Source organism: Urocitellus parryii, chromosome 10 (assembly GCF_045843805.1).
Source record: "Urocitellus parryii isolate mUroPar1 chromosome 10, mUroPar1.hap1, whole genome shotgun sequence".
NCBI lineage: Eukaryota > Metazoa > Chordata > Mammalia > Rodentia > Sciuridae > Urocitellus > Urocitellus parryii.
The window spans coordinates 74,465,132-74,485,951 of NC_135540.1; the positions used below are offsets into that span (position 1 = coordinate 74,465,132).

Sequence of the window (20,820 nt, forward strand, 5' to 3'; positions counted from 1 at the left end):
TTTTCTTCAAAGGTTTCCATCCACAGTTAGCTGGCTCCGTTGCTCTGAGGTGAGACAGAATATCATGGCAGAAGGGTGTGGTAGAGGAAAGCTGCTCCACTAATGGCAGAATGGAAGCAGAAAGAGAGAGAAGGGCCAGAGACAAACAAACCCTCCGGAGGCATTTCTCCAGTAATCTGCTCCCTACTACTAGATCCCACATCCAAGTAGCCTTTCCAACTACCAATTCATCAAATGGATTAATCCACTTCTGATGTCAGAGTCCTCATTATTTGATCATTGCTTAAACACCCCACCTCTAAACCTTGCTGCACTGGGGATCATGCTTTCAATACACATTTCAGTGGGTTTCATTTTTTTCTGTTTGAAGCTAATATAATTAAATAAAACCAAGTAATATCAACATTTCCATACAAATTTTCTGGTGAGTTTATGGATTCCATTTTTTTAAGCATCTAAAAATTACTAAGTCATAAGTAGGAACATATTTAACTTTATACAAAATTGCTAAAAATTTTATCAAAGTGATTGTACCATGTATACTTCTGCCAGAATGTATAAAAATTTTAGTTGTTCCATATTCTCACCAACATTTTGTGTTGTGAGTATTTTTAACTATAGCCATTCAAATGTGTGTGAAATGGCATCTCAAAGTGGTTTCAATATGCATTTATTTGATATCTAATGATGTTGGGACTTTTACCATGAGATCATTGGACTTTTGTATACCTCCTATTCTGAAGTACCTATTCAAATCTTCCTATTTTCCAAATTGAGATTTTTGTCTTTTATTTTCTTGAGTTGTAGGAGTTCTTTTGTATCTTATTCATATAAATCTTTTGTAGATACGGTTCTTTACAATTTTTTTTAGATGTTGATGGACCTCTATTTTATTCATTTATTTATATATGGTGCTGGGAATTGAACACAGGGTCTCATACATGCTAGGCAAGTTCTCTTACCACTGAGCCACAACTCCAGTCCCTGCAGATATGTTTTATAAGTGTTTTCTGACAGTCTCTGACTTGCCTAATCATTTTCTTAATGATGTCTTTCAATGAGCAGGAACTTTTAACAAAGTATATATTATAATTTTCATGTTATTACTTTGCTTATCCTTTCTAAAAACATTTACTTTAACAGATTATGAATATATTCTCCTAGTGTTTTCTTATAAGAGGTTTAATTTTCAAATTTAGGTTTTAGATCTCTCTTAAATTAATTTTTGTGTGTGATACAAGGTAAGGGAAACTCTGTGTGTTTTAAACATAGGTTTTTTATCATTTTGAAGGAAAAATTCTAGAAATATTTTCATTCAGTGTGTTTTTTTCATAATAAAAAGATATTTTGCATAATGCATTATTGAAACCAACTCAAACTTGGTTGGGCAAAAGAAGATTTATTTATTCACTGTTCTGAGAAGAATAATACGTATCTTAGAAGATCCAAGAAAGTTACACAGGGATCAGAACTTAAGGGGCTAGAACTTGGATCCACATTCCAAGGATCTCTCTATTCTTCTCCCATACCTGCCTCTGTCTACACTGCTTCAGTCTGTAGACAGCTTTGCTCTGTAGGGCAGGGAAGATGTATGCTGTCAATCTTGATGTACATCTTCCCCCATCTTTCTATAACCATTAAAATGGAAGGGTTACAGGGCCTTCCTAAGTCACATGCTCATTCCCTGGGCCCATCACTTCTACTGTTGAGCTCAGGTCATGTGAATAATCAAGTCCAGATCTATTACTGCAGCAGTGGTATAGTGGTACCATCTATAACAATATGGCATGAGGGAGAAGGAGACATTTGTGATGTCCCAAAGCTCTGGACATCACAAATAATACATGTGCCACCAAACTACCTAATTTTTAAAAATGTTGTTTTTAATATATAGGATTTTCACTGAATTCTGTTCATTAAGTGTATTCATGTATAAAGGCATTTTTTGTCACCTAAAGCTAAAGTGTGAATTAATTATTTTAAAGCACTAAAACTATGTTCAATAAGGGGATCTCAGCAAAGGCCACAGTTTAACTCATCAAAGTCCACCATAATGTGAATAATGCTGAATAAAGTAGAACAGCTGTCAGATTCTTTTTTTTCCCACTTTGACATCATCTCCCTACCATCTTCAAATTCTAATGAAAAAGTTGTATTGTCAGTACCTCAATATAATAAACAACTGGGAGAGTAACTGTGGTTCAGTGATTAGGACAAGATTTATATACTTAGGGAGAGTAGTAATTTTCCTGGGCTTATAAAGCAAGCCTGATGCTGTTCAACCCACAGGATTAATTGACAAAGAAGAAGCAGTCCTTATTGGAAATCATTAATTGCCTCAGGGCTTTCATTTGAAGGAGAAAACCAGAAAGTTCATTCTAGACAAATGACTATCTCAAAGTTACCCACTTGTGTTTTCTTTTAACTGTGGTCAAATAAAATCTGGTCCCACAGACAGGCTTGAAATGATAGTGTGATCGACAACATTTGATTTTCTTAGTTGGACTCTCTGAACGTAGCTGATATTGAAAGTAGTGCTTCATAAGAGCTTTTATCTAAGCTTAAAAATATGACCACCAGGGGACAGAGATGGAGGGGTTATATCAATGATAGACACAAAGGCCGTTTCCCTATAATGAGAAGAGGACCCAGCTGAGTAGGTTTTCCCCAGCTGGGCATGACCATCTCAGCACCCCACAGACTTTGCCTTTCTTCTCTCCATTCTCCCCACAATGTGCTAAAGCTTTTCTTTATTGCTCTCCTGCTCTCTCTTGCTTTGGGTAGCATAATTCATTACTTTTCAGATTTGGGAGTGGAAACCCTCCTTTGTTTGAAACAACTTTTCAAAACTGATTGTTCTGGGTGAGAGCGGGGAGGGCCATACAAGAGCTTAAAACATGAGATGTTTAGAAAATCAGGTTTCTGATACGATTTCAGAAACATAGAATAACATAGAATAAGGAATATCCAATTCCTATTTCCTTTTATTTGCTTCCAGTTTTTCTTTGTTTTCCTGTGGCCCTACAGCATGCAGTGATATTTGCCATCATCAAGCTTTCGTGAAATGATTAGTTCTTGCCATGAAAAGATATTGGCTTTCTCTTCTGTTATCATTTCAAATGGCATTCCTTTTGAGGAATACCTGAGTTTTGATTTGACATTTAAGGGAGATCTTTAGTTCTTGGTTTGTTTACAGAACTGAAATAACCAAGTCTTCCTTTCCTTTCCATGTGTGATTGATTGACTGATTCTGCCTAGAGTGTCATGAGAGGGCATCAGGGGTGTGAGCACCAGGGCGATTAACTAATGATGTCTTCCATGACCCTGAAGAGCAACAGTACAATTGACAAAATCTGCCAATTCTGTATTAATCCTATCAATGTTAAGTCTTTGTTTTAATTTGATTTTGTTCTACTCAATTTATCAGCATTGGAAATTACAATAGCTGTTCTTTTCACTTATGCTTCAGATAGTGATGTGGTGATTGGAAACACTTTGAAGTATATGTTAAAATACATTCTTCAAAACCTCTTTCAAAAGGAACAGATTCTCTCTACAAATATGAGGCATTACATATACAACAATAACAAAGCAAATACTTAAGATTGGTTTCTTTTTGTATGGTTGGTCCCATTAAGTCATTTTGATTTCTTACTAGGTGAGTGTGGAAATATTGAAGTCTACAATGTGAAATATAGATTGAATGAATTAAAAAACGCAGGGGTAGCATGCTGACAAAGGTAGGCAGGGATCATACTGGGTATTCCAGACCATGACAAATAATTCATATTTAACTCTTATATAAAGGAGTAATCATTGTAGATCTTTAAGCATTGTAGTACCATGACTTTTTAATTTGTTTTATAAAATGAGTTTTGCTATTTTGGAAAAAAACGTATAAAATTATTGTGGTAAGAATGGATTCAGAGAGAAAGTAGAAGGCTATTGTATTAGTAAAGGAAAGAGATGTGTTGAGTCTGTAATTGTATGATGTTTGTTTACAGAATATTCATTAAACTGTAAAGCTATTGTGAGTATGTGTGTATGTGTGGGGGGGAGATAGATACAAGATTTTGTTCAAATTTTAACCATATACCCACATTATATTGACTTCCTTTTCTAAAAACAAAATTATTGAAGTTAGATATTGTAAAGAAAAGAGATTTATTTAGCTCATGGTGATGTAGGCTGAAAGTCCAAAATCTGGTGGCCCCATTGGTTTGGCCTCAGGTGAGAACTTGGTAGTAAACGACATAACATTGGTGGAAGCAGAAGAGAACACACAGCATTACAATCCAAGGAGATTCAGGAGCCAGGTTTGATTTTTTTACAACCACTTGCTCTTGTAGGAATTTCAAGGTCTCTGGAGACGTTTGTGATTTTTTTCCATAGGTGACATTCCCAATGGTCTAATTACCTCCCACTAGGACTTACCTCTCAAAGGTTCTACTACCTCCCAACACCACCACACTGGAGACCAAGTTTGTAGCACATGAAACTTTGAGTGACACAATCAAAGCAAATTCAAATCAAAGCATACATAATTTAATATCTGACTCAGGACAGAAGATAGAGGTATAGACTTTCATGATGGAAGTATTTTTCCCTTACTCTCACCTATTCTGTCTCCACCTCCACTTTCATCGTTCATTTGCATTTCTCTCATTCATACTTGTTCAGCCTTGTTGCATGGTCCTGCTACACTTTTGCTTTCAGCCTTCCGTAAGCTAGGAGATTATATTGACAAATTTACTCTACTTATTCTTGGCTTGCCCACACCTGAGAAGCTGAGTATCAAGGGTGGCTTTATTGGGACTTGGAAAATGGATAGAAACTTGAAGGCAACAGTTAGTCTTGTCATATTTGGTAAGAAAGAAATGGCATTAAGCTCAATGTTGAACTATTACCATTAGGAAGGAAAGTGAGGGTACTAAAAGTGGAGGCACCTGCAACTTGGAATCATCATCGAAGGCCTGTACCCTCAGGAGCTTGAGGGAGAATTGTTCAAGTAATTTACTAGGAAGCTCTCAGAAGAATGGAAATGAGGGAATTAGCATAGGACAGGGAAATAAAGTTAAGTGTAAACTAACTTTGGCCTAATCTACTGGAATAACTATGTAGCACAAATTGTAGCTACAGATTCAAGGATCCTGACTACCTTTTGTACCCCTTTTCCAGTTAGTCCTTGGCTAAGGATTTTGGAAGAAGGAGGTGACAGAGAGTTTACCAAAAGACTCCCCTTTAGTTAAGTCAGTGTCCAAGAAAAAGAGTCTAGGCTGTGAGTCCTGATCAGTTAACATACAAACCTTCTGGTGGGGTTGTTATTCTCTCAGGAGTCTATAGACTGGGTGGATTAACTAATAGAAACTTATTTACTTCTTTATTTTTTCTTTTCTTATTTTTTGTATTTTTTTGTTCTTTTTAGTTATACGTGACAGTAGAATGTATTTTGACATATCATACATACATAGAGTATAACTTCCTATTCTTGTGATTATACATGATGTGGAGTTATGCTGATTGTGTATTCATATATGAACATAGGAAAGCTATGTTTGATTCTACTGTTTTCCCCATTTCCATCCCCCTACATTTACCCCCATTTTCCCTTGTCCAATCCAGTGAACCTCCACACCTCCCTCCCCACTGCCTGTTGTGAGTCAGCATCTGTATATCAGAGAGAATATTTGGCCTTTGGTTTTCTGGGATTGGCTTACTTCACTTAGCATGATAGATTTCAGTGCCATCTGTTTATTAGAAAATGCCATAATTTCTTTTTTTTCTTTTTCTTTTTTTTGCAAAGTTTTTTTTAATTTAAATACGACAGCAGAATACATTACAATTCTTATTTCACATATAGAGCACAATTTTTCATATTTCTTGTTGTATACATAGTATATTCACACCGATTCATGTCTTCATACCTATACTTTGGATAATAATGATCATTACATTCCACCATCATAAATAACCCCATGCTCCCTCACTTCCCCTCAACCCCTCTGCCCTATCTAGAGTTAGTCTATTCCTCCCATGCTCCCACTCCCTATCTCAATATGAATCAGCCTCCTTATATCAAAGAAAACACTCAGAAAATGCCATAATTTCAATCCTCTTTTTAGCTAATATTCCAATGTATATATATACCCCATATGGCATCTATGTAGGTTCCATAGCTTAGCTATTGTGAATTGAGCTGCTATGAATATTGATGTGGCTGTGTCACTATAGTATGCTGATTTTAAGTCCTTTGGGTATAAACTAAGGAGTGGGATAACTGGGTCAAAAGGTGATTCCATTCCAAGTTTTCTGAGGATCACCATACTTCTAGAAACAAATTTTTAACAGTTCTGGAGGCTGAAGTCCAAAGTCAAAGTTCTGGCAGGGAACATTTCATTCTGAAGCCTCTTCTCTTGGTCATTATCTCACTATGTGCTTGAAAGTCCAATTATTTGCACAGACACAGAGAAAGTGTAAGCACGTTCTTGTACCTCTTCTTTTAAGGGCATTAATCTCATCAGATCAGGGCTCCACCCTCATGACTTCTAATGCTAATTCCCTCCCCAAAGCCTCACTTCAAAATATAATTATATTGGAGATTAGGATTTCAACTAATAAATTGAGGGTGGGGACAAGCATTCGGTCCATAGTATCAGGAAAGAGTTCCACATAGGGCACCAACTTCTGCTATAGATAGTGAGGGTTAGAAGGTGAGGATGGGGACATCCAGGGACAATTCAGATGAAGTTAGAAAATGGAGAGAGGTTTGGGAGGATTCACCATTCACATTCAACATCCATAGTTGAGCTGAAGTAGAGGAATAGCTGTTGTATGTCAAGCATGGAGTGACTGACTCAGATGAGAAAAATACTACTAGTGTTACTTTATCCTGAAATTATTTCATATTTAGAATACTAGAAGAATTTGATGTTCTAAATTTGATGTACCATTGCAGTTGTTGGAGAAATGTTTTAGGAAAGAATAAAAATAACCCTTAATTTCACAGATTAACTGTATTACTAGCACAAGCAGCTTGCTTAATGAACACTGTGTGGTGAAGTTGTTTTATGTTCTTTGCTTCATGAAAGAATATCAGGATCTGTAGACATACGCTTACATGCCTTCCTATGCCATGGCATTTAATATTTTAAAGATGAGAAAAAATATCAGCAAATATTTTGCCTTTAAGGATTTTGTTCTCTAGGGAGAACACACACAATGCATGTAGACCCACACTTACCATATACCTGCATGTATATACACATATATGTGCATGCACGTGCTGTCTTATTCTTTGTGTTCATAATGTGAATCCTCCTAGATAGAAAAGATATATACTAGCATTTAGGAATACAGCTAATAGAATGTTTGAAAAACCATCATATTAGCAACAGCTAGAAAACAAAGTGTTTATTTGTTTAATAAGAAAGAGAATTCAGAAGAATATTGACTGTAATTTAACAGTGCATACAGAGGAATCATATCTTACAAAGAAGTTTGATTCTAATGGATTCTAATGCTGTCACAGAAGGTGACTATAGGATGTGATCCAAATTGCTCCAGTCCTATAAATCTCTCATAAATCACAATATTCTACCAATATTGCTTGTTTTTGTTTTCTTCCCCAGCAAAAAAAACAGATTACTGTTCTTACATTGAACAACTTGAGTAATTGGTGTTGAGGAGCCATGAGGCATGAAATCATGTGCACCCAAACTCTAAGGCTACATTTGCACAGTGAGATGTTCATCCTTCCAGATGCCAGGGAATTGACACTGATGGGGGTCTGCAGATGCACTTCTTCCATTTGGGACTACTGTGGGGGCATACATTCATTGAGTGGCTTGGAGTTATCGAAGTGTAGTTGCTTTTGCTAGTTCAGTTGCTCTCTCTCTTCTCTTCTGCTCTAGTTCCCTCTTTCTTTCTTAATCTCTTCTGTTTGCTGACCATGTGTAGTTGAATCTATATAAATTTAAATGTTTTGCAACTCTTTGGTGTCAGGCATTTTATTTATATTCATCTGACCTATAATATTCAACAATATTCTTTGTTGAAATGAAGTGTGTGCCTTTTGAGGTGAGAAGATTCTGTTAGGAGCATATATTTTATTTTGATTGTATATGCAAGGCTGTTGCATTTCTAGTCTCTGGTTGCAAAAAAAAAAAATAACCATATGAGTAGATGCAGGAACTGGTTTCCACCATTTAAAAATAATTCAAAGCTACAAGCCCATCAAATGATGGGAATTTTCTAAGCCATGGTATGGTATAGTAGACCAAATTAAGGCTTTTTATTCAGAGTGATATTACCACACAAATTAATTCATCAATTTCATTTTTGTTTCATTTTGGAGTAGCCACCCATTTACATCTTTATTATATTGTCATTGTTATGTTCATTTGGTAATGAAGAAGGTAATTCTGTTTTGTAATCTCATCTACTACTCAGCTTTCATGCCCTGACTACAGTGAAAGGATTTTCCTGGTATAGATTCAGTTGAATCATTCTCTGAGATTTTAAGTGAATAAATGGTATTCTTTTTAGTGTTAAACCAAATTGAGTATGTGCATTTACTAACAAGGCTAACAAGTCTACAAGTTTGAATAATATTATTATTTTTTTTTGTAAAGGACAATTTCAGGTTTATCCAAGTGTGATAATTTTAATATTGTATTTAAGAACACTTTATATGCTAACTGAAATCTATGTCAGAGGGGAAAAAAACCCATTTCTTAAAGTACACAGTTTTCTTTAAGGCATTTAATAATATTAGAAAGAAGACTCAAAAATTTCCTTTTAGGAATTCTATTATGGTTGTTATCTAGTTTCATGTGTTGATTGAGTAGATGTGTACTGAGTACACTATTAAAAGCTCTGGTGATACTATAGTGTGAAAAACCATGTCCTTGACCTTGTGAAGCTTATGGTCTTCTGATGGGGTGATAGACAGAAAATTAAAAAAATTTGAAAATACAAAATAAACAGGTAAAGAACTTGAAATTTAGGGAAGTGTGAGGAAAATGGAGGATACAATTCAGGACAGAAAATAATGAGAGATGAACTAATTCACAGAGTGACTAATGAAGGCCTACTGAAGAAGGTAGATTTTAGGCTGAGACTTTAATGGAAAGGGGTAGACCATTCAAAGAGCCCAAGATAGTGGTTTATGGCTAGAGATCAGCAAATATCAGGCATCAAAGCATAAAGAAGCTTGGATCTCTCCAGAACCGAAAACAGTCTGGTGTGGTTAAGCATGTATGTGTGTGGGGAGTGGAGGAGCAGGGAAGAGGCGGTATAAAATTAGGTTAGAGAGGTAAACAGGCTCCAGATGATTCAGAGCCTTTCAGACTCTGGATTTTGAAATAAGTACAATGGGGAAGTAATAAAAATTTTAAATGTAGAGAGTCATTATCTCATCTGAATTTTTAAAACCTTATTTTGGCTGCTCTTTGAAGAAGGAAATATGTGTGAGCTTGTACCTGTATGTTTGTGTTTGTGGTTAAGTACAGAAATAGAGAGACCACTTGAAAGGATATTAGAATTGTCTCCTTAAAAAATTAAAGGGTGGCAATGAAGATGAAGCCAAGTGAAGAGATTTGTGACATTTTGGAGGTACTGTATTTTGGATGTATAGATTGTGATATTCAAGGTAAGGGAACATCAAGATTCAACTTACCACTTTTTTTTTTCTTTTTTGCAACTGACTGTATCACAGTCTCATTTTCTAAGATCAAGATCGGTAGATCTTGTTTCAGAAGGAGATTGTGTTTGCTTTTAGACTGGCATTAAACCTATTGTAAAATTGATTAGTTCATCAAACATTGATTGAAATTCACCATACACCAGACATAATACTAAATATGGGGGATACCTGGTGTTCCTAAAGTTGTGGGATTTCAGAGATGATAGATTTCAGAGTGCTAAAAGAGACCATGAAGTTATGAGCGATCTACTTCATTATCCTTATTTTAAAGATGAAGGGTAGAATTTGAACCATTTAATTTCTCCAGAAATATCATGAATCCTCTATAAAAATCATGGTTACTTTTGTAAAAGTTAAATTTATTCATCCAGAGCTAGTTGTGGCATTATTTTTCTTCAGGGATGTGATGAATCTATATTCATTTGTTTTAATGAATCATTATAATTAGCATTATTAAAATACTTTCTGATGTATTATAAAGTCATGAAAATACAAGTAGCTTAGCCAGGATTTCAATGAGGAATGCTTTATTGGCTCCAGCCAGATTTATTAATAACAGAAACATGCAAAATCATAAGCCATATTCTAATGTACACACATTTTCTTCACTGTGGCATTAATAGTAGACAAAAGGGAAATTGGCCATTGGTGTTTCTATATGATTGATAGTAAGTTGCTAATTACTTTGAATTATTTTTGAGTGAACTTTTTAAACCTAATATAAAGCATGAAATTGAGAGGAAAGGGAAAAAAAGAGGCCCCCCAAAGTTTGTTTTTCTGTAATGCATACTAGATGTGCATGTATAGAGATGTGTGTGTGTGTATTAAAATATTTGTTTTATGGCCCTATTTAATTTTTATAAATTATGTTGTTTGGTTAAGAATAAGTAGTGAGGAAATGCATTGTACAGATTTGAATAATTTAAATACCAGGAGAAGAAAAAAGAAGATTATTTAGGGTGGTCTAAATAAGCAAGCTTATTATCTAAATTATATTACACCATTTATTGTTCATTTAGAGCAGAGTTTTCTTGGCTCTTTATACTAGGTCAAGTACTGTGAAAGAAAAGAGATGAAAGTTCTTGCCCTAAGGGCATAACAAACTTAAAACATCAGGCATGATCCAATCTGCAGACATACCAGCACACACACCAGGAGAGGCTGTTTCCTGCAGTCAGTGGTTACTGCCATGGGAATGCCCCATATAGCAGAGAGTTTCAAGATATTTTGTAGAAATAGGGGGTGTTAATTAGAAGAGCATTTCAGTATAAAAAAGGATAAAAATAGATATCAAATAGACAGATGACAGTCCAGTGTCCTACTTGAAGTTTAAAAGGAGTTCAGAGAACAGAAGATTTTGAAAGCAAGGAAGGAGATAGATTGGAATGTGTGCCAAAGGAGGAGGCAAAGCTACTGAGAAGATGGGTGAAATTATCAAAATAAAAAGTAATTAAACCAAAGTTCTGCCTCATCGCTGAATCTGGAATGGCATGATTACATTCAAAAATGCTTTGACCAATATCAGAAGGTTTAACCTGCCCCTTCAAGGAAAAAACATTAATAACCAAGGGCTGATGACAAAATGCATGAAGTTTATCACCAAGATTGTGAACACACAAATTGGTTAAAAAATGGTAACAATAAAGAACATTCAAAAAGGTAGCTTGTCTCCTGGAATCCATCAGAAATAATAAAATAGGGGTTTTGTTTGTGAATGTTTCCAAACAGCAATATTCTGTTTTATGAGTTTACTGTATCACTGTATCCTTGTCATAGACACAAGGGTGAGCTGGGCACAGGGGTCCACAGCTGTAATCCCAGCATTTCAGGAGACTGAGTCAGAAGGATTGAAAGTTGGATGCCAGTCTGGGCAACTTACTGAGAACTTGTTTCAAAATAAAAAGGGCTGGGTATATAGTTCAGTGGTAGAACATTCTTGGTTTCAATCTCCATTACCAGGTAAAAAAAAAAAGAAGAAGACCTAAGAGAGAAAGTGCATGTCTCACTTCCTGAATAAATTTTTAAAAAATAAACCTTCACAAGAATTTGGAGGAAGCCTTTGAGGCAGGAAAATCTGTCCTAATTCCTAACCACCCATCCCTGGGTCTTCCTGTGAGCTCACCTCCTCCAGTCCTCCTGTGGTAGTTCAGCTTTCTGTTGATTAATATTTTGCCTGTAATTAGCTTCTTCTCTTGCTATGTATACAGTATTCAGCCTTGTACTTCTTCACATATCACGTTAGAATATTCTTCCCGGGGCACCCACTCATTCCTGCAGGCTGAGGGGGAGAGTGGGGTAAAGGAAGGACAACTGACCAAGCAGGGTTTTTGTTTTTTGTTTTCTCCCAAACTTCTTTGGCTGCACTAATTTCCAACCAGCCAGAGAAACTCTCGAGAGGATACATCTTGAGAAATGTTCACATATGCAAACCAAATGTCTTCCAATGAGGTTTAAAAAAAAAAAAAATCTCTTTAAACGTTAACACATGTAGGGCCAGAGCTTGCTCAGGTAATCCAGGCCTGCACAGGCAGGCTCCGTCAGCACGCACCAGATACACAGGCCCTCATCTTGAGAATTATGTTTTTGTTGGTCATTTTCATAAATTGCTTCTTTACACATTACCTCTAGAACTTTCCCATTCTTAAGTCTACTCAGGAAAAAGAGGTTCTCCTCATTCAGCAGCCAAACTCATTTAAGGAGGCAGGAAAGCATAGCAAGTTCTTTCCAAGATGCCTCTGGGCATGTTGTTGTCAGGTCTGTGGTTTTCATCTAGAAATTTGGCCAGAAGGTTGATTGGTTCTTGGTTCTTGGTTCTTGGTTCTTTTCTTTCTTTCTTTCTTTCTTTCTTTCTTCCTTCCTTCCTTCCTTCCTTCCTTCCTTCCTTTCTTTCTTTCTTTCTTCCTTCCTTTCTTTCTTTCTTTTTTTCTTTCTCTCTTTCTCTCTCTCTCTCTCTCTCTCTCTCTCTCTCTCTCTCTCTCTCTCTCTTTCTTTCTTGGTGTTTTAAGAAAGAATTGAATATAGCACAGTACCTTAGTCTTTCCCTTTCATTGTGTTTCTCAAACAGGAAAGTCCATCAGCTTGATCATGGAGGAGAACAATGACTCCACGGAGAACCCCCAACAAGGCCAAGGGCGGCAAAACGCCAGAAAGTGTGGGTGGCTGAGGAAGCAAGGAGGCTTTGTCAAGACCTGGCATACCCGCTGGTTTGTGCTCAAGGGAGATCACCTCTATTATTTCAAAGATGAAGATGAAACCAAGCCACTGGTAAGTAGGAAAAAAAAAAAGCATTGCAGGCCTAAGAAAGCCAAGAACAAGTGGGATTTACTAGAAACTGATGGAGACTAAAGCCAACTCCAATTCCTTCATTTTCTAGCCATCCTTCACACTTCTTCACCATTGTTTGCTTTAATGTGGAGCCGATGAACTTGCTAATTGAGGCCAACAAGCAGTTTATACTTGTCTAATGTTAATTTTCTTTTTACTAAGCTGGAAAAGAATACCTGAGTCCCTCAGGCACGCTAACTTCATGAGAGATATTTAATGCACATCTACTAGAAGATACACTTTGTCGCCCAAACATCTTTTTTTTTTTGGGGGGGGGTAAGTTAAAAGGATAGACTTGAAGGCAAACTGTAAACACGACTGACTTTCAGTAATTGCTGAGACATCTTCAATAAGAATTCTCAGAGGCATCCGCTCCACCTTAACTCTTATAAAATATGGATATGGTACTAAACCAACACACATAATATACTCCTCTGGGAATCATTTCTGTGTTGCTTCGTGGTTCCTTAGCAGTCTTTTATTTCCTTATTTTCTCAGCCACAAATCCCAAGTCTCCAGTGGCAGAAGAAAAATCTCCAAACTGCATTTTGTAGCTGCAACAGGGGTTTTCAGCTGTGATCATTGCTCATTAATTGATGGATGTGAGCTGAGGCATCACCCTGTGATTTCCCCTCATCTACATCTGTGGGATGTATAAATCAGAGAAGAGACATTGTAGATTAGTTTATGTAAACATCCCTGACAGTATGTTCTTGAGGCTATTTCCTCTTGTGTTAAAGTTCAAGAACTTAATTAGGAATTTGGATCGAGACTCTGCTTTAGTATTTTAAATTCCTGAGGCATTATAATTTCACAAGGTTCTCATTCCTTTAATTGGATTACATAAAAATAGCAAAGAAAGTACAACTATAAACCCAAATAATTTTCTGGGTTTTTTTTTTTGTGTGTGTGTGTGTGTGTGTGTGATTCCTACTCATTTTTGAATGTCCACAAAGGCTATTTGTGCACATTTTCTTATGAAGTACTCAAAATAATGCTCTGAGGTAGATGTTATTAATCCCATTTTGCCCTAAGAAGTCAAGGCTTAGGTGTGATTCAGATAACCCAAAGTGCAAAAGATGATGGGGCCGTGATTTTGTCTGGATACATCTGAGTTCATATGTCTAGAGGAATGTAACTTAATAAGCTGGTCCCACATTAATATTATGACAGTGAGAGCACATTTCTGCATCTGTTATTTTACTTGACATAGCAAACCTGTGAGGAATACCAGGATTATTTTAACAGATCAACACATTGTGGCTTAGAGCTTATGAAGTGACACAATCAAGATCACATAGAGATCAGAGGCAAAGTAGTGCCTGTGATGTTACTTAAAATCGTACCCATTCAGGTTAACAACTCAGTCCACCTCACACCATGCCAGAATGAGAATCCATGGGATCGGACACGGAATCTTATTCATATTTCCATTTTCTTTGATGAGCTCCTCCATATCCGTCTCCACTCTGATTCCCCATGTTCTATGTTTTTCACATTAACTTGATCCCTTTCACTGAATTTGGTAAAATGATTTTGGTAAAAATAATATCTGGATGTCTTGTGTTCAGGATAATAACTCACAATCTTATTCTGAGTATTTTATGATAAAGAACAAGGTGCCCTTTTCTCACTACACCTTGTAATTAAACACGAAAAAGTAGACCTTCTTGAAAAATGTTATAGCTGGAAAAAAAATTATATCTATTTGTATTTGCCTGTGTAGCAGCCAAAGGGCTATTGTTGATGAATGGCAGATGAGGACTAGAATCAGAGCTCCTTGCTCCTGATACAGTGCTCCTTCTGTTTTGCCTTTTGCCCTCCCAGTGAGATTCAACTTTTCTTTAGACTTACTTTAAGTAAGAAGTATATCTTGGTCATGTTCAACTTCAGTGCTTCCAACACAAGGATGCCCTGGGCCTTTGTATGTTTTCATGAAGGATACTTCAATAATATTGGAACAAACAAGCATTACTAAAGAAATGAAAAAAAAAATTCACTCTTTTAAGAATTCCTAACCAGCTAGAAATGTTCAATAAACATAACCTCCTTTTGTTTTCTCTCTTACAAGGCATTTACTAAAATAGGCACATAAAACCCCTGAAATGTGTTTCTCTCTTGTCCCAGAATAAGGATCTTAACTGACTTATGGAAAACTGTCAGTGAGTTTCTCCTAAACTCAATAAAGAAAATCAAACTGTATCATTATCTTTATTATGAAAAATGCTCACCTGCTGAGGAAAATATATAAGCAAAATTATAATCACAATAGAGTACCATGGAAATGCTAAATGCTGTGAAAACACAATGTAATTAGCACCAAGGAATGAGTGGTGCTCATCTGCTAGGGTTGGGAAAAGGTGCACAAGGTAAAAGATGACTCTTACCTGGGGTGTTGGAGACTGGTGGAGGTTTTCCAGGTGGATAAATTGGGAAAAGGAATTCGGAGCTGGGGGAAGATATGGAGTTGTATAATAGATATCTATTGATAGAGTGTTCCATAATGAAAGGGTGGCAAAATGACAAGAAATGTCATTAGAGAAATCAGTGGGGCCATAATAGATAGGATCTGTATGTAGAGCAGTTACTGCATTCCCTTGTAGGCATTGGGAAGCTATTTCCAGACAAGCTGCACAACTATGTTAATCTTGAAAAGAATTAGGATAAATGTTTCCTAGTTTAAAACCTTAGTTAATGAATATAGTTTTCTCAATTAGGTTTTTCTTCCATTCATACCTTCAATTTTCATCTCTCCAAGAAAAATATGTATATAACTATATATATGCAAAAATATGTATATATCTGATTTAGTGTGTTACAGACTTAATCACTTAAACTTAAAATTGATGTTTTTATGTTCTTTTTTTTTTTTTTTTTTTTGGTACCAGGGATTGAACTCAGGGGCACTCAACCACTGAACCACATCCCCAGCCCTATTTTATATTTTATTTAGATACAGGTTCTCACTGAGTTGCTTAGGGGCTTGCTTTTGTTGAGATTGGCTTTGAACTTGTGATCTTCCTGACTCAGCCTCCCTTGCTGATTACAGGCATGCGCCACGGGGCCTAGCTTATTTTTATGTTTTTATTCACATTGAAACTTGCCTTCCAAATATTCAACACCCTGTGCAAGTTTGAAGACCTAGAAAGTTTCACCTCCATTTTTCTTATTTTCTTTTTTGAGCCAACACAAAAATGCCTCTAAGTTCTCTCTAAGGACAGTATCTGATTGTAAACAATGACTTTCCAGTGCTTAACCAAGATTCCCTGGCAATATATTAGCAGCTTTTCTCACAATATGGCTATTTTATAATTAAAATAAATCAGACATTATATTCTTAGTATCCTGTGATTTTTTGAGAATATTGAAATAAAATCCCATAACTAGTTTATCATGAATAAAACTATTTCCAGAAATCATTGGCTACAAGTGTTTGTACTTATATAGAAATGTATTTTATTCACAACAGATTTAAAAACAAAAGGTGATTTTTGTTGTTTCTGAAAAGCACATTTACACAGAAAAGTGATGTATGTAGTCAACTTATGAAAATACATTGATATATCTATAATTCTGTGACTCACAGGCCACTACTGTAAACATTCTATATGGTTGTATTTTTCCATTTTGAGGTAATATTTTTATTTTGATTTTTTAATTTTATAATAAAATCTTATTTATTTTTAGAGAAAAAATTTAGAAATCATACCATGCAGAAAACTAATAAAACAAAAATCCTCCCTATCACTGCATATTCCTAGAACTTTGAAATAGTGATTTTTAGAAAGGTTTTAAAACAAAGTTACACTAAATTCATGAAAGTTTCTGTGTGGTCATCTTTTATTATTAATAGTGATGACAAATGACTGAGGCCTTAATTATAGATACCATAACACGGAGGGAACAGATAAAGCATGAATGTTAGTTATCCTAAAACTCAGGCAATTTTGCTGGTTTCGTTAAATGAATCCATTGATAAATTTCGAATGCTCTTTTGGATCCATTTATCTTAATTCTATCATGAAGTGTATTATTACTTAAAAAAAGCTGAATCTCAACTTGGGCTATGCTAGAGAATACTTCTGACATATTATCATTGCTAGAAGTGGACCAGAGAAAGCATTGATTTTTCGGAGCCAGTTTGAGACTCCTGATAAAATGGCTGAAACCTAACAGGCACCAACCCAATTAATTTATTCTAGACATTCTACAGAAGTTATTGATCCAATTGTGTGGGGAATGTTTTTTCTGGACATGATGAGAGTGACACTATATTAGATCATAATAGATTTTCTTAGGGAACAAAATGATTTTGAGTGAATTATAACCTGAGGGCTGACCACTACATGTGCAAGCATTGATTGCTGATTAAGAGTAAGCTCTAATTTTAAATATTTAATTCATGAGTTCATGAGATGTAGAAATCTCTAAGTCATTGCTGTTCTCTGTTATAAAATATGAGCCAGAAGGAGTCAAAGCCCCAACTAAGTGCTTAAAATAATACTGAAAACAATAAAACTTGGATTTCATCCTCAAATCCAAAGCAGATTTCTACATGGCATCCAAACCTTTGGGTGTTTAAAAAGACATATAAAATGGTTCTGTATGTCATCATGAAATTTAAGAGCTCTTAGTGCTTTCCTAGAAAAGATCAAGACAGAAAGTATTAATATAAAATATTTTACTCTTGTTGAATAATGTTGCTTATCACTGTATGGCAATATAGGCATAAGATGTATGTATTCATTTCAGAGTAGATAAAAGTAAAATTGTTTGGGTTGAATTTTGGCTTATCTACTTACTAATTGAAATACATTGGACAAATGTCTTAGCTTGTACAATGACATAATAATAGCACACACCTCATAACATTACTGGGAGGATTAAATGAGAATTTATGTAGATGATTTTATAGAAATCAATGGCATCAAACAAATGTTAGCTATTTTTATAATATTAGACTCTTGTATTTTAAGAGACTTATACTCCTCATTCATTCATTTGATTATTTAAAATTTCAAAATGTATTTGTAAGTTTCTAATGTGTCTATGGGGATTATGCTAGATTTGAAGAAATATAAATGTGATATATATTACAGAGAAAAGTGATTTGTGCAGCCAACTTTTGAAAATACATTAATATATTCATAATTTTGTCACTTACAGGTCACTACTGTAATTGTTTTATATGGTTTTATTTTTCCATTTTGAGATAATATTTTTTTTTTCTATTTTGAATATTTGATCATATGATAAGATTACACACACACACACACACACACAAATAAGTATTTTAAAGAACAAGCTGATTTGTTTCTCAAGTGAAAAATTCAAATAAGCAAGGGAAGGCTGCTTCAAAAAACTGTTTTGAATCCCAGGCTACCAGTGATTTTGAATTTAAGTTTTAGCTTCCAAATTCCTTGAGTTATGCTTTTAACTGTTACTAAAAATGACTGATAGCTTTTGTGTTTGGGATTCAACTCAACATACAAACCAGATAGTCCATATTTTTACTAACTTATTAGCAGAAATAGGCAAATTTCCATTATGTCAACTAGTAGAGAAGAGAAGTTAGGGGTAAAAAATGAGTAAGTACAATGTTAAGTTGAACATTTGCATTTTTGGTGTTACAGAACAATTTTAAAAAGCTACCCCCCCTAACAAATGAAATATTTCACAGCCATTTGGTATTTATTCTCTTTTAGAATTTTTTGGGCAGTAGACCTTGTAGTTTTCTCTTCTTTAGCTTTATCCTGCCATAATCCAGCTGGTCTCTATTTTTCTAGAGTTATTATGTTCTTTAATTCAGTGACTATTAATCAATATAAACTATACAATTTACATTATAGCTTTAAAAACAATTTGATCACTTTTTATATACAAAGCAGTAAACCCAGATGCAAAAATTATTATTTTCACTATGAATTCTGGCTCCTTTATCTTACTGTAATGTTTTTAAAGCTTTTTGTAGTAGGCATTAATATTTCACTTCTTATTATTTCTTAATAATATGCTATTGTATTAAATATACCACATTTTGTTAATACATTTATCAGTTGATAGTTATTTGGGGTGCTTATGCTTTCTGGCTATTGTGAATTGTACTGCTATGAATACTCACATACAAGTTTTCCTGTGGGATATAGGTATGCATCTCCAAGCCTATCTTCCTAGTAATTAAAAAGTATCTTTCCATTCAAAATTATGAAATGCAAAACTCATGAGATAGGACCTGGGATGTAGCTCAGCCATAGAGTACTTAGCCTGGTATGTGCCAGGCAGGCCCTGGGTTTGATCCCTAGCATCTCAAAAAACCAAAACAACAACAAAATGCATGAGGTAGAAAACTTGCCTGAAGTTTTTAAAACATAAAACTGCCATTTACTGCTTGAAATTCTATCAATTAATTTCTTTTCAAAGAATTGTGAATACAATGGAATCCCAGAAGAGACACCAATATTCCTTGTGCCACTATCCAAAGAGCTTGCAGAAGGGTCAATTTAAATATTAAGTTTAACCTTTCAACTCTTAGTATTATATATCCTATTATTACCAGGCGAAGACCTTCAAGTACTTAATTATGGATCTCTGCTAATAGTCTGAATTGACAAGTCTCACCATATTTTAATTAAGATGTTTTGGATCACATAAATTGATTTGATCTTGGAAATAATACTTTGTAGAAGCAATTTTTTGTCTTTGAAAAGACAAAATGTCTTTGATTAGCCTCTTCAGCTGAATTGCATGTTTTTTCCTTCATTTTATAATCTAGTTTGGGACATAGAATTTGTGTAGCACTACCCCTGAGGACTTCCATTCTCTGGCATTCCACAAGACTGATATTTTTCTAACTTTCCTATTTTAATGCCTATCTGAGAATTTCAAATTTTCTCTTGTGAAATATATTATCAATTTTACTGATGTCCCAGAAACTAAAATAATAGTAAGCTTTCTTATTTCAGAGTTTAACTCAAATATTCTTCAGTTTCTATTTTTTTTAACATTGAAAATTAGAAAGAGTTGTAGCTAATAAAAATTGAAAATACATTTTAAGAGGTTTTCACATTGTTTACTGTGATTTTCCAGGAAGATAAAAAGGGAATTAACATTCATTATGAGCTGTTATGTCTTATGTTCTTGGCTCAGTACTTTACATTTTTTTCATTAATTCCCACAAAACATTTTATGCATAGATTTTTTTATATCAGAAAATCAAACTTCAAAAGGCTTAAGAAAAAGTGATAACCCAAGGTGAGCTATTGGCAAAACTGGGCAGAATAGTGAAAAAAAAATAAGAAAATGGTCAAGAAGGAAAAGAATAAATGTTCTCTGGAAGTGGGCAGGGTTCATCTAGTGTCAAGAGTTTTCTGAGCACATTTATTTATCAACTAAGAAAGGCAAAAGAAGGAACTTGATACCAAGTTTAGTATATAGGACTAAAGCTTGCATAAAGAAAACTTCATTCTTAAAATAATGATGCGAATTTAGAGGCATGCTGGAGGTTATAGAAATTATATTAATAACTCACTATTTTTGCTGAGAGTTCTTAGGAGAGGAAATGTTGACCTTCTCTAGACCTTACTTAACAATTTGGGAAGAATGTTCAGAGTGTGTATCAAGATGAAACACAGAACCTGCTAAAACCTACATAGATAGGTTTTACCTAGATATCTACAGCTAATGTTCATTCTTTGGTGTTATTCATGAAATGAACCTCTTTAGGCCGTACAAGTGTCTTTACACGCTAAGTTCTGTTACATTTCGCCATGCTGATCCATCTACACTCCTAACAT

The 20,820-nt window shown here is 35.0% G+C and overlaps 1 long non-coding RNA gene across 2 annotated transcripts in view; it reads left to right on the plus strand.

Moving 5' to 3' along the window:
• LOC144257283 (uncharacterized) overlaps window positions 1–20,820 on the plus strand; it is a 362,905-nt gene that overhangs the window by 329,785 nt on the left and 12,300 nt on the right. For both annotated transcript variants that reach the window (XR_013344417.1, XR_013344416.1), the window contains exon 2: window positions 12,768–12,967. This is a non-coding gene — a long non-coding RNA (uncharacterized LOC144257283). The remainder of the gene's footprint in view (window positions 1–12,767; window positions 12,968–20,820) is intronic.